This window comes from Acipenser ruthenus, chromosome 8 (genome assembly GCF_902713425.1).
Source record: "Acipenser ruthenus chromosome 8, fAciRut3.2 maternal haplotype, whole genome shotgun sequence".
NCBI classification, from domain to species: domain Eukaryota; kingdom Metazoa; phylum Chordata; class Actinopteri; order Acipenseriformes; family Acipenseridae; genus Acipenser; species Acipenser ruthenus.
In genome coordinates, this window is record NC_081196.1 from 9,996,772 (window position 1) to 10,006,696 (window position 9,925).

A 9,925-nucleotide genomic window follows, 5' to 3' on the forward strand; every position below is an offset into this window, starting at 1 on the left:
GTATAAATGGGTAATTGTATGTAAAAATAATGTGAAATAATGTATAATGTGATATCTTGTAACAATTGTAAGTTGCCCTGGATAAGGGCGTCTGCTAAGAAATAAATAATAATAATAATGAGGTCCCCAGAAGTGTTAAAAATGCAACTCTATCTTCCATTCTTAAAGTACGACTACTCGGTTATGGCTTGTCATTGATAAGGAATCTCTCCTTATTTATAGTATTTGATATAAATAAAGAGAAATACTCCCTTGTTAAAAAAAATGTATATCTGCTCCTGATCTATAAAATGATTGTTGAAATAAACATTTTTATTGTTACTTGTAATCTTGTCCAAGTCTCTGATTTCAAGCACACTTCTTTTTAGAGCAGACCCTTATAACTGTTGCCATAGTAAAATCATATATACTAAAGCATAGTAAAAGCATGAGCATTGTTGTCTGGTAAAGCATATTTAAAACATGTTAAACTATGTTAAATGCATAGTATAACTGTATAGTATAATAATGGCGTAGTAAAACTGCAAGATTACTGTGCAAATTGACTGTGGTAAATTATTATAAATAGGAGAAGCAATTACAAAATCCAACCCCTGCATCCCCAGGTGGCTCATCTGGTAAATCACGGGCACGTGGTGTGCAGGGTGAGTCATAGTCAGGGGAGCGCAGGTTCGCATTCTGGCTTTGTGAAATCGTCGGTCCTCTTTGGGGATTTCGGAGGGAGCTTCGCATTGGCTCGGGCACTCCCGCGGGTCAAAGAGGCAAAACCAGCAGGGACTATTTTTCCTTATCACTCTACAGCAGACCCTGCTGGCCAGGCGCCTGGTAAGCTCAGACACCTGTAGGGCTGGCCATTATCCTCTAGAGGCCGGTAGTTCGCTGACATCCGTTATCGAGTTCCTGGGAGTAAAAGAGAAAATTTGCTTAGTCGTGGAATCGGAGGATGCTCACTGGACCTTCAGTTCTCCTGAGCGGTGTGGGGAATTGATGCAGTGAGGGAACATAATTAGACATTCAAAATTGGGGAGAAAATTGGGGGTAAAAGAAATGAGTCACCCTCTGCATCAGCTAATTGAGGCTAAGAGCATCATTCTGTTCCACAAGCACAGCACAGATGGAGGCTATTAAATGAAATTAAGACTGGGCGCTTGCAGTTGAACACTTCTTTAATCTAACACTGTCCAGATTTATTTTTAGTCAAATAAAAAATATGATAGATATATAATGGGCAGTGTTGTGTGATGCACTACCATTGTGAATTCTGTCACATATCAGGGAGATGGGATGAGGTTAAAGACTAAAACTTTGAATGCAGACAACCCAGGCTCTTTTGCATAGTGGTTAAAAAGCTTGTAGTGTCACACCAGGCCCCCTGTCTGTTTCATGTAACCCTTACTAAAGATGAAGCCAGGCAGCAAAACAAAAATGGTACCGAATCCAACAGCTGCCAAGAGCACATTTGCAACCTAGTCCTTTTGATGCTAGATTGAAAAAAGCGTTGCGTTTCATGGGGCTGCATTTACAGCACAAACAGGGACATTTTGCTCAGAGGCACCTTCTTTGCCTCTCTGCAGTGTGTTTTTGGACTAGCAGGCCTGTTCCATGTGTCTGCTGCTGGTTTGTTCTGGGAGCGCTGCCAGCTCTGTGCCTGTGAAATCTGAAGCCCAGGCTGCTCTATAATTCAGACAGAACATGGCATCGCCACAATGTAGACAAGGCTTACATTTCAAGTTGTCCTGGAATGGCATGATCACCTTACCTGATCTGTGCAAGAACAGGTGGCGGTGGGGTCTCTTTGGTGTATGAAGCTGACCTTATATGGAAAGATTTTAAAGCATTCCAGTATGCTGTCTTTCCACTGAAATCATTAGTGGTAATCATCTTACTAGACAGAGCTTTTAGGGAAGTATTAGGACTGCCTGTAAACCGAGCAAGTAGTTTCAAATGTAATTTTATCTGTGTTTTTTTTTTTTTAACATTTCTATTGCATTTGCAATCATTCTGAGTGCTTCTGCATTCTGTTACTCCAAAATTACCATTTATATTTCTACATCTGCCTCTGTCTGTCATTGACCTTGATTGGAGAATCCTAAGTGCTGAGACTGACAGCCTTCTTCAACAGATCACAGCAATGCAAACGTTCCACTCTGTCGGCCCCACCTACTCTTTCTGTCTGTAGGTGCAGAATATGTGGAGCTACTTGAAAAGACACCTGGTTTCACTGGCATGAGGAAGGACAGATAAAGGAAGATTTAGAAACAAATGACAAAAAAACTAATTGGAGTAGCCGAACCACTCAGAATAACTGTAAACACAATACAATGGAAAGGGAAATCTATATACAGTGTGTGTGTATATATATATATATATAATATAATATAATATATGGACCGTTACCGAAATCGGGCAGTTGCCATCATTTCGGCATCTGCCCACAGCCATCCGGGCTGATGGTGAAGAAAGACTTTAGTGCGCCCTGTTGTAACAAATGCAAGGCTGATGGAAAGTAACAAAGTAGTGTTCATCCTCTGGGTATCTACTGCAGTTCTCAATAATAGTTTGTCAGTCGAATAACTTTATTTAATCATTAGACAGACTGAATCATTTATATTTATTTTTATTTATTTTAATGAAATGCTGAGGCAACTGTCTAATTGTCTGAGATCTGATGTCAACTAATGTTAGACATGAAATAATATTGTTTGAATGTGTAAAAAAAAAATTCTACAGAATGAAAACTAAATTTTTTTAAGAAAATGTTTTCTTCCGAGTCAAATTGTCATTCATATTTCTAAATAAGAAAAATACAAACTTTATGCGGTTGATTAATGATTAATTTATACTGCTATGATAAATTAGTTTTGGCACTGCGTTCTTCCTGAGTTTCAGGTAACTATATTTAACTGGGTGGCTTTTACACGTTTAAACTTAACTGTGATTATTAGTCTCTTGCTGATATTGAATGATCTCTCATTCAAACAACACAACTCTACTGAGAAATTTGTATTGTATTTCTGCAATAAGAATAAAATAAAACATTGTTGCATTTTATGCTGGGCTCCCACCCCCCCACCCCACGCCACTTTCTCTAACCTCTATATCTAACTCATGAAGAAAATAAACTGTGCATTGATATTTTGTTTAGTTCCGTTGCTATAACGTTGTCAGAAAGTATTTCAGTTATTTAAATAAACATTGCAATGGGTGGCTTGGTGGCGGTGCGCTTTTGCGTTTAAAGGCAACAAAGGTAATTCACTCTCTATTTGTATTGTACTGTGTCTGTTAAAAAACTTTTTTCGCCTGGGTGGCTGTGGGCAGTTAACCAACCAGGGCAGATGCCGAAATTACATTAAATTCAAAGCTAATTCGACATCTGCCCACCACAGCTGGACACTTTGCCAACTGCCCGGGCATTACGGTAACTGCCTGATTTCAGCAGCGGTCCATAACATATATATATACTGTTTAAATATTTTGCGCTAATTGTTTTTATCAGCTTTATTTTTAAAAAATATGATACATTGTAACGTGTCACTTCCAATACTAAACACATGCAGTGAGCTAGTTTTCCCAGCAGAGGGCAGCCGTTGCAAAGAAAATCATTCAAGCATTGCAGGCATTGTGCACAATAGTAATGCACATACTGTATTGTTATTTTTAATGGCTTTATTTATTTTTCCATTGTAAACCTTAAATAACTAGTTCTCATGAGATTAATTCCTGGCAGTTTTCTAACTGGATCAAAAGTACAGAAAAAAATCAAACTGTGCCTTCAGTTTTCTGGCATGTGTTCTTTCTCAGGACACATGCTGTAGCTCACAGCAATGTAATGGAAGATCTCTGCTGGTCACTTTCACTACAGCCTTTTCCTATATAGACCACATTGTATGTAATAATTCTGTATTCATAAAATAAAGATTTCCTTTATTAACTATAATTAGCATCCATTATAAATACACAAGAAACAACAAAAAATGATTCTAGAACAGAAGTTACTTGTTTGTTACTATAAGAACTCCTTTGAAGATTTGAAAGACTTCAATCATGCCCCCGCCCTAATTCTTCTTTGTTCCAGGATAAAGAGATTCAGTTCTTCGTAGCTCAGTCCTTTAAGCCCTGAGGTTAGTGTGGTTCCTCTTCTTTGGACTCTAGCTAGGGCCACAATGTCCCTTTGGTGCTGTGGTGACCAGAACTGGACACAGTATTCTAAGTGCAGTCTCACTAGTGCACATGTTTCAGTCCAGTTCTCTATTGGATTGGATTTCCTGGGTATTGGCCACTCCTGCAAGCTTTGTGTCGTCTGCAAATTTAACGGCTTTGTGAATTATCCCCTGATCTAAATCCACTGATAAGAAATAGCAAGGGTCCAAGAACAGAATCCTGCGGCACCTCACTGACTGCATGACCCTAGTTAGAGGTTCCCCTCTTACAAGTACTCTCTGCTTCCTATGCTTTAACCAGGTTTGTAACTATGTTCTTGAAATCTCAGAGATTGCATCTTGAGGATTAGCCTTTCATGTGGCACTTTGTCAAAGGTTTTTTGGCCGTCCGAGTACATAATGCCATAGGCTCTTTCTGTGTCCATCCTTGCAGTGACATCTTTGAAGAAGTCTAAGAGGTTTGCCAGACAGGAGCACCCTTTTCTGTATCTGTGTCAACTGTCTCCTGTAATGCTGTTGCTATATAGATATTAAGTACCGGTACACATAATTGTACAAAATAAAATAATAAATATTATTGACAAATGTTGAAAAATGTAAAGATGAAGTGGTTTGTGTTTCTTTTTCTATGTTGATCTTCAAACAGGTCAAGTGGACAAACATTTAGGGTAATTAGTTTAAACTCAGTTGGTGACTTACATTTGCATGTTTACTATGTGGAAGAATATATATAAAAATCTTGGATTTAGTAGTAAGATAATTAATTTTGTCCCCCATTAGTGAGCATCAAGTAGACCACTGTGTTACTGCTCTTATACACTAGGTGGTGCTGAAGCCTTCCTAAACCATTGTTTCAGTGCAGACAGCAGTGGATTTTTAATTAAGAGTCTGAGTCACCTCTTCTGGGTAGGGCGTTGGTCTGTAGCTTGTAACAATGAAAATGTAGATGTGGCTCAAACAGAAAGCAATGATATGTGTACAGTATTTTATCCTGCAGAATTTAGCACAGTAGAGGTAGTTTTTATTTTAAAAAAATGAAGCAGTGAGCACCCTGTAATATATGCATGGTTCAGAGGGAATTATTAAGGTAATTATTTTGTGGAGTGAAAAGCACAAGGATTTGCATTACCCAGGTCATAATCCAAGAAGGAATTGCAGCTCAAGGTCAGGCCCTTTGTTTTTTAGCCAGGGTTTGTATGGCCGTTTATATTTGACTTGCATGTTCATGTATTCGTATATGTTGTTGTAGAGGTGTGTACAGCATTCTATTTAGTTCAACATTATAGCACTGAGTTGTATGCAATAAATGTTTAGACAGTTGCTTGTAAAAATCAAGATTAGAAGAATAAATCCTTCAAGTACTAAAAGACATAAACCAAACTCACGAGAGTATGAAGTAAAACCAAGGTTGTACTGCAATGTCACCGCGCCCCAGCCCAGGTGCGTTCCGCCTGGGAAGTGGTCATTTGTGTTGTAACACACCCTGAAATGCCTTATTACGCTTAGAAAATGGGTTAACTAAATTGAAAAAAAAAAAAAAACGTTTTTTTTAATTAGCAAAAAAGTCATTTTTATTAAATATCCTTCTGCCTAAAACTGAGCTAAGAAAAAAATAGTTCTATATTACTTAAAAAAAATTAAACCAAAAATGGATACATTTAAAAAACGCGATTTATAGATGTTGAATTGAACATTGCCTTGAAAGTGTCATTTTTCTTTATTTGATTCGTTATACTTCTTGTAATTCTTGTTTTGTTCATTACATTTTTAAGTAAAATATCACTGGCCATTTTCATCATGACACAGCACAAACCCTTCTTCAGAAGACCTGCAACAGTATCAGGTGACAGTGCTGTTTTTTTTTTTTTAATCGTCCATTGTTATAGTGGCAGGAGACATCCATACCAGATTTGTGCTTCTGCTTCACAGTGGCGAGAAAGACGTTATTTTCATTATGGAAACTTATCAAACTGACTTTGCAGTTTACGACTGGACAACGTGGAGAATTACTGGGCCCGTGTTAAGAAACAATTTAAAACAATGCAGTGCACAGCAGAAGAGATGACACCATCATCCCTGGACAAATCAATGTGGAGAGAAAGGTACGGCAGGAATTGTCGCAATGCATTCATAAATATTCTGCATCAGATCACACAGCAGTCAGAGCATGAGATGCAACCGACCAGAGAAGAATGGACATAGACGGGAGCAGCGTCAACAAATCATCCATTTAACCACGGAAGTCTCTTTTAAAAGCGACCCAAATCTTTTAAAAAAACCTGAATGTTTAAGATATTTGTTTTTAAACTGTTTATTTTCAGAATGGGATAGGGAAACGCTGTAGTTCAGGGAGAAGGAGCAGAGCGATCAGAATGTCGAGTTTTGAATTGATCTGAATACTTATTTTTGCTTTTTTTCACTACTTTAATTAATCATTGGTGTCCGATTCAGACTCATTCAATATCTCATGTACAATTCAGTTTCCCAAAAGGTCAACATGTACATAAATCTCGTCAGTCATGTTTATTGCGATAATTTCCAATCTGTCTGCTGTTTTTTTTTCTTCAAAATTCTAGTGGCGTATGGATGAACACCAGTGCTTACCCATGGGGATATACTGTAATAGCTACACCCCCATGTGACCTGTTTTGACCAATCATGATAGAGTAATTATACCCATTTTATATATATAATATATAAATGTATTTAAACTTAAATGATCTGGACGAACACAGTATTACTGCAGTATATCCTATTTTGCCGGAAACCTATCAATAAACTAGACACTTTCCAAAACAGAACCTATGTGTTTTTATGACATGTCTTGCTCACTGTGTAGGTTAATCAACCCTTTTTTCCCACTGACAAGCCACCAATAATTGATTAAATGTAAACCCTTTTCATATTGACCCGCGTGCAGACACTCAGTTGAGGGTTTAGATGTTATAAACCGCATAGACTGTCACAGCCATGTTTAAGCAGAGCTGCCATTGTAGTAGGTGACCTCAAAGCTCAATCTTCCTACTTTGTACAGCAGCTTAGTTAGACAATCAAATATGTTGCAGTACAACAAGCAAATCCATAAAAAACACATTTAAAATGGATTTGAACTAGGTATAGCCTTTACAGTTTTTTGTTCTGTATTTGCGCTAAGTGGGGATTGCTCAGAAATCACAAGGTTAATATTTGAATCATCAAGCAAATAACCCCAGTCTGCACAGTCATAGTTAATTTTAAAATTTGGCATTGTGTCACCTACTCTGCTAAATTAATTCATGTAATCAGCGCTCCAGATAAGGTGTTGGGTGTGGGAGTAACTTACCCTCTAATTTTAACACTGAGAGTGTAAAATAGATTTTCAGGGGGTAAAATGCAACATTGCCTTGAAGTCATGAGTAATCTTGATAAATACTGTGCAATCTTTAATGGTAACAGGGGAGGCATTAAAAAAGAGCCTTCCATTTTAACTGCAATATTACTTTGAACTAGGTACAACCACGCGTGTGTTCTACAAGGTTCTGTAACAGCTCTGCACATTTTTATATGAGGTACAGTATTCCAGTGACTACAAATTAATGATGTTACTTATATTTTAACATTAAAACTCAGTGAACATACAGATAAATAAAATAAGGAAATGCATTAATAAGTTATAAAACAGTGACACATTATCAGCACCTTTTTTTGGCGCTTGCCTCTGACGATGGTTGCAGTTGGATTTGTAGCTGGACTGGGGTGTTTACACTTCAACCTTTGTAGCTTTGAATTTTTTTTATTCTTACTGTGATTGGCTGCAAAGACAACAGGGCTAGCCAGATTGGATCATGTTTGTTGGGTTGTTTTTCATGTGCACCGTTTCCTAGTAACTGAAGACATTGTATTCTGGGAGCTGTGGTTGTTAGTGGACGTTTTAGGGGAGGCGGGAGTCAGAAAATCTGTGCAGCAAAATTGCTATGCATATTTTTACGCACTAAATTTAAATGTATGTTTTAATGTGTAAAAACAGCAGATATACGCAACTTATCTGGACAGCTGAATGTAATTATTATTAACAATTTTGAAATATGCTGGAACAAGAACAACACTTGTGCGTCCTTCTTCAGCTAATGTTAATAATAATGTAAAAAAATAAAAAACAGCTTTACTATTATCTGCAAAATGTTGTCATACTTGAGTTGTTATCAAATTATTGTGGTTACATGTTCTGAGTCTGTTGAGGTAGATGCGTTAGTTTAGTTTAGATAAAATGAAGGATAATGATATAAAGCAATAAAAGTCTACCTAGTGGCAAACATACCTGTTACCCAGTTAGTGTAGCTGCTCATAAAAACACACAATACTATATTGTTTTATCAGTCCCCCTTTGTAGCTTTAGGGAAAATATTTGAACTGCTGTACCAAAAATATATGCGTCATAAAACCCTTTCAGGTTATCTGGGTTGTGAAGTGATGCTATTAATTCACCAGCTGAATAATGGCTGTTGGTCTTTCAACAGCCTTCATAAATAACCCCTAAACAATTCACCACGCAGAAAAAAATGCATTCAAATCTTTAAATCAAACAGTTTCTATCTTGGCAAAATGCCACCGGTGTCACATTGAAATGGTTCCCCATTAAAGAATAAATAATTGCCCCCTGTCCAGATAAGGAGCAGAGATCCCTGGTGATTGGTTCCATGTTTTATTGATTCTAGTGTTGTGATTAACAGTTCCCAAGGGGGTTCCTGTCTGGACACAGACAGGCGCCTGAGTGGAATTTTAATAAGGATGCGTGAATGAGGTGGTGCTTTGCTGAACTGGAACTGAGATGTCACACTGGCAGAGCAGAGCTGCAGAGAGGAGGCACAACAGCAGCAGGTGGTTCTGCACAGCATTTTTGCCAATACCGTCTTGGCTCACTCTAGTTCTGGAGGAAGTGCCAGATCTGTCTGGACTGGATATAAATGTTTCTTTAAAAATGTAAGGCGCACTGTGACAAATGTTTTGCCAAAATGAACGCAATCAATAATAGGTGAACTAGGGTGAATTAAAAAAGTCAGCAAGCCACTTTGTAATGATGCTGTGGGAAAAAAAAGCAATGAACAATGAAACTTGGCACGGGGGAGCAACAAGATTCTTGGGCCGCTACCAAGGCCCTGTTGTGGGTTACACAACAGTGGGCATGCTGGTAATCTAGGCCGGTAGACAGCATAATTGCGGGTACAAGCACAGAGCACACTTATTTTAGTAGTCAAATGCTTCAGACCATGTCCACATGTTCTATAACACACAGTCAGGAACTAGTATATATAATCCATGTTACTCAGGATGTCTGCACAGCTCTCTGCAGTGGTGATATACAGTGCTCTACAATGTAGCTGGCACTAACGTTTCTAAAAGGTGAAGTAATCAACTAGTACAGGATAATTGCAATCTCTCATCGACTTGCATCATACAACAGCACTAGTCCTGCGTTTAGAAATTCCCAGTAGAGCAGATATATTCAGAATTATTGTAAATCCCAAATAATGCCAATGAAGCCGTGCCATAGCTATGTAATTACTTGTGTATTAGTGTATTGAATAGTATGGAATGCTGAATGCTTGTAAAAAGGGCCTTCACATATACATGTTGACATTTAAGATCTGTTGCAGATTTTCACTAAGGATGTTATGTGTGAATTTTACGAACTGGAATATGAAAGTAGTGTAAATGTAAACAATTTGCTTACAAAAAAAGCTGTATACTTAAAGTATTGTGCACAGTGTGTGTTTATTGTGTATGTC

The 9,925-nt window shown here is 37.8% G+C and overlaps 1 protein-coding gene across 3 annotated transcripts in view; it reads left to right on the forward strand.

The window, feature by feature from the left end:
* Nucleotides 1-9,925, forward strand: part of LOC117405635 (limbic system-associated membrane protein) — a 626,316-nt gene that overhangs the window by 609,814 nt on the left and 6,577 nt on the right. The window lies entirely within an intron of this gene.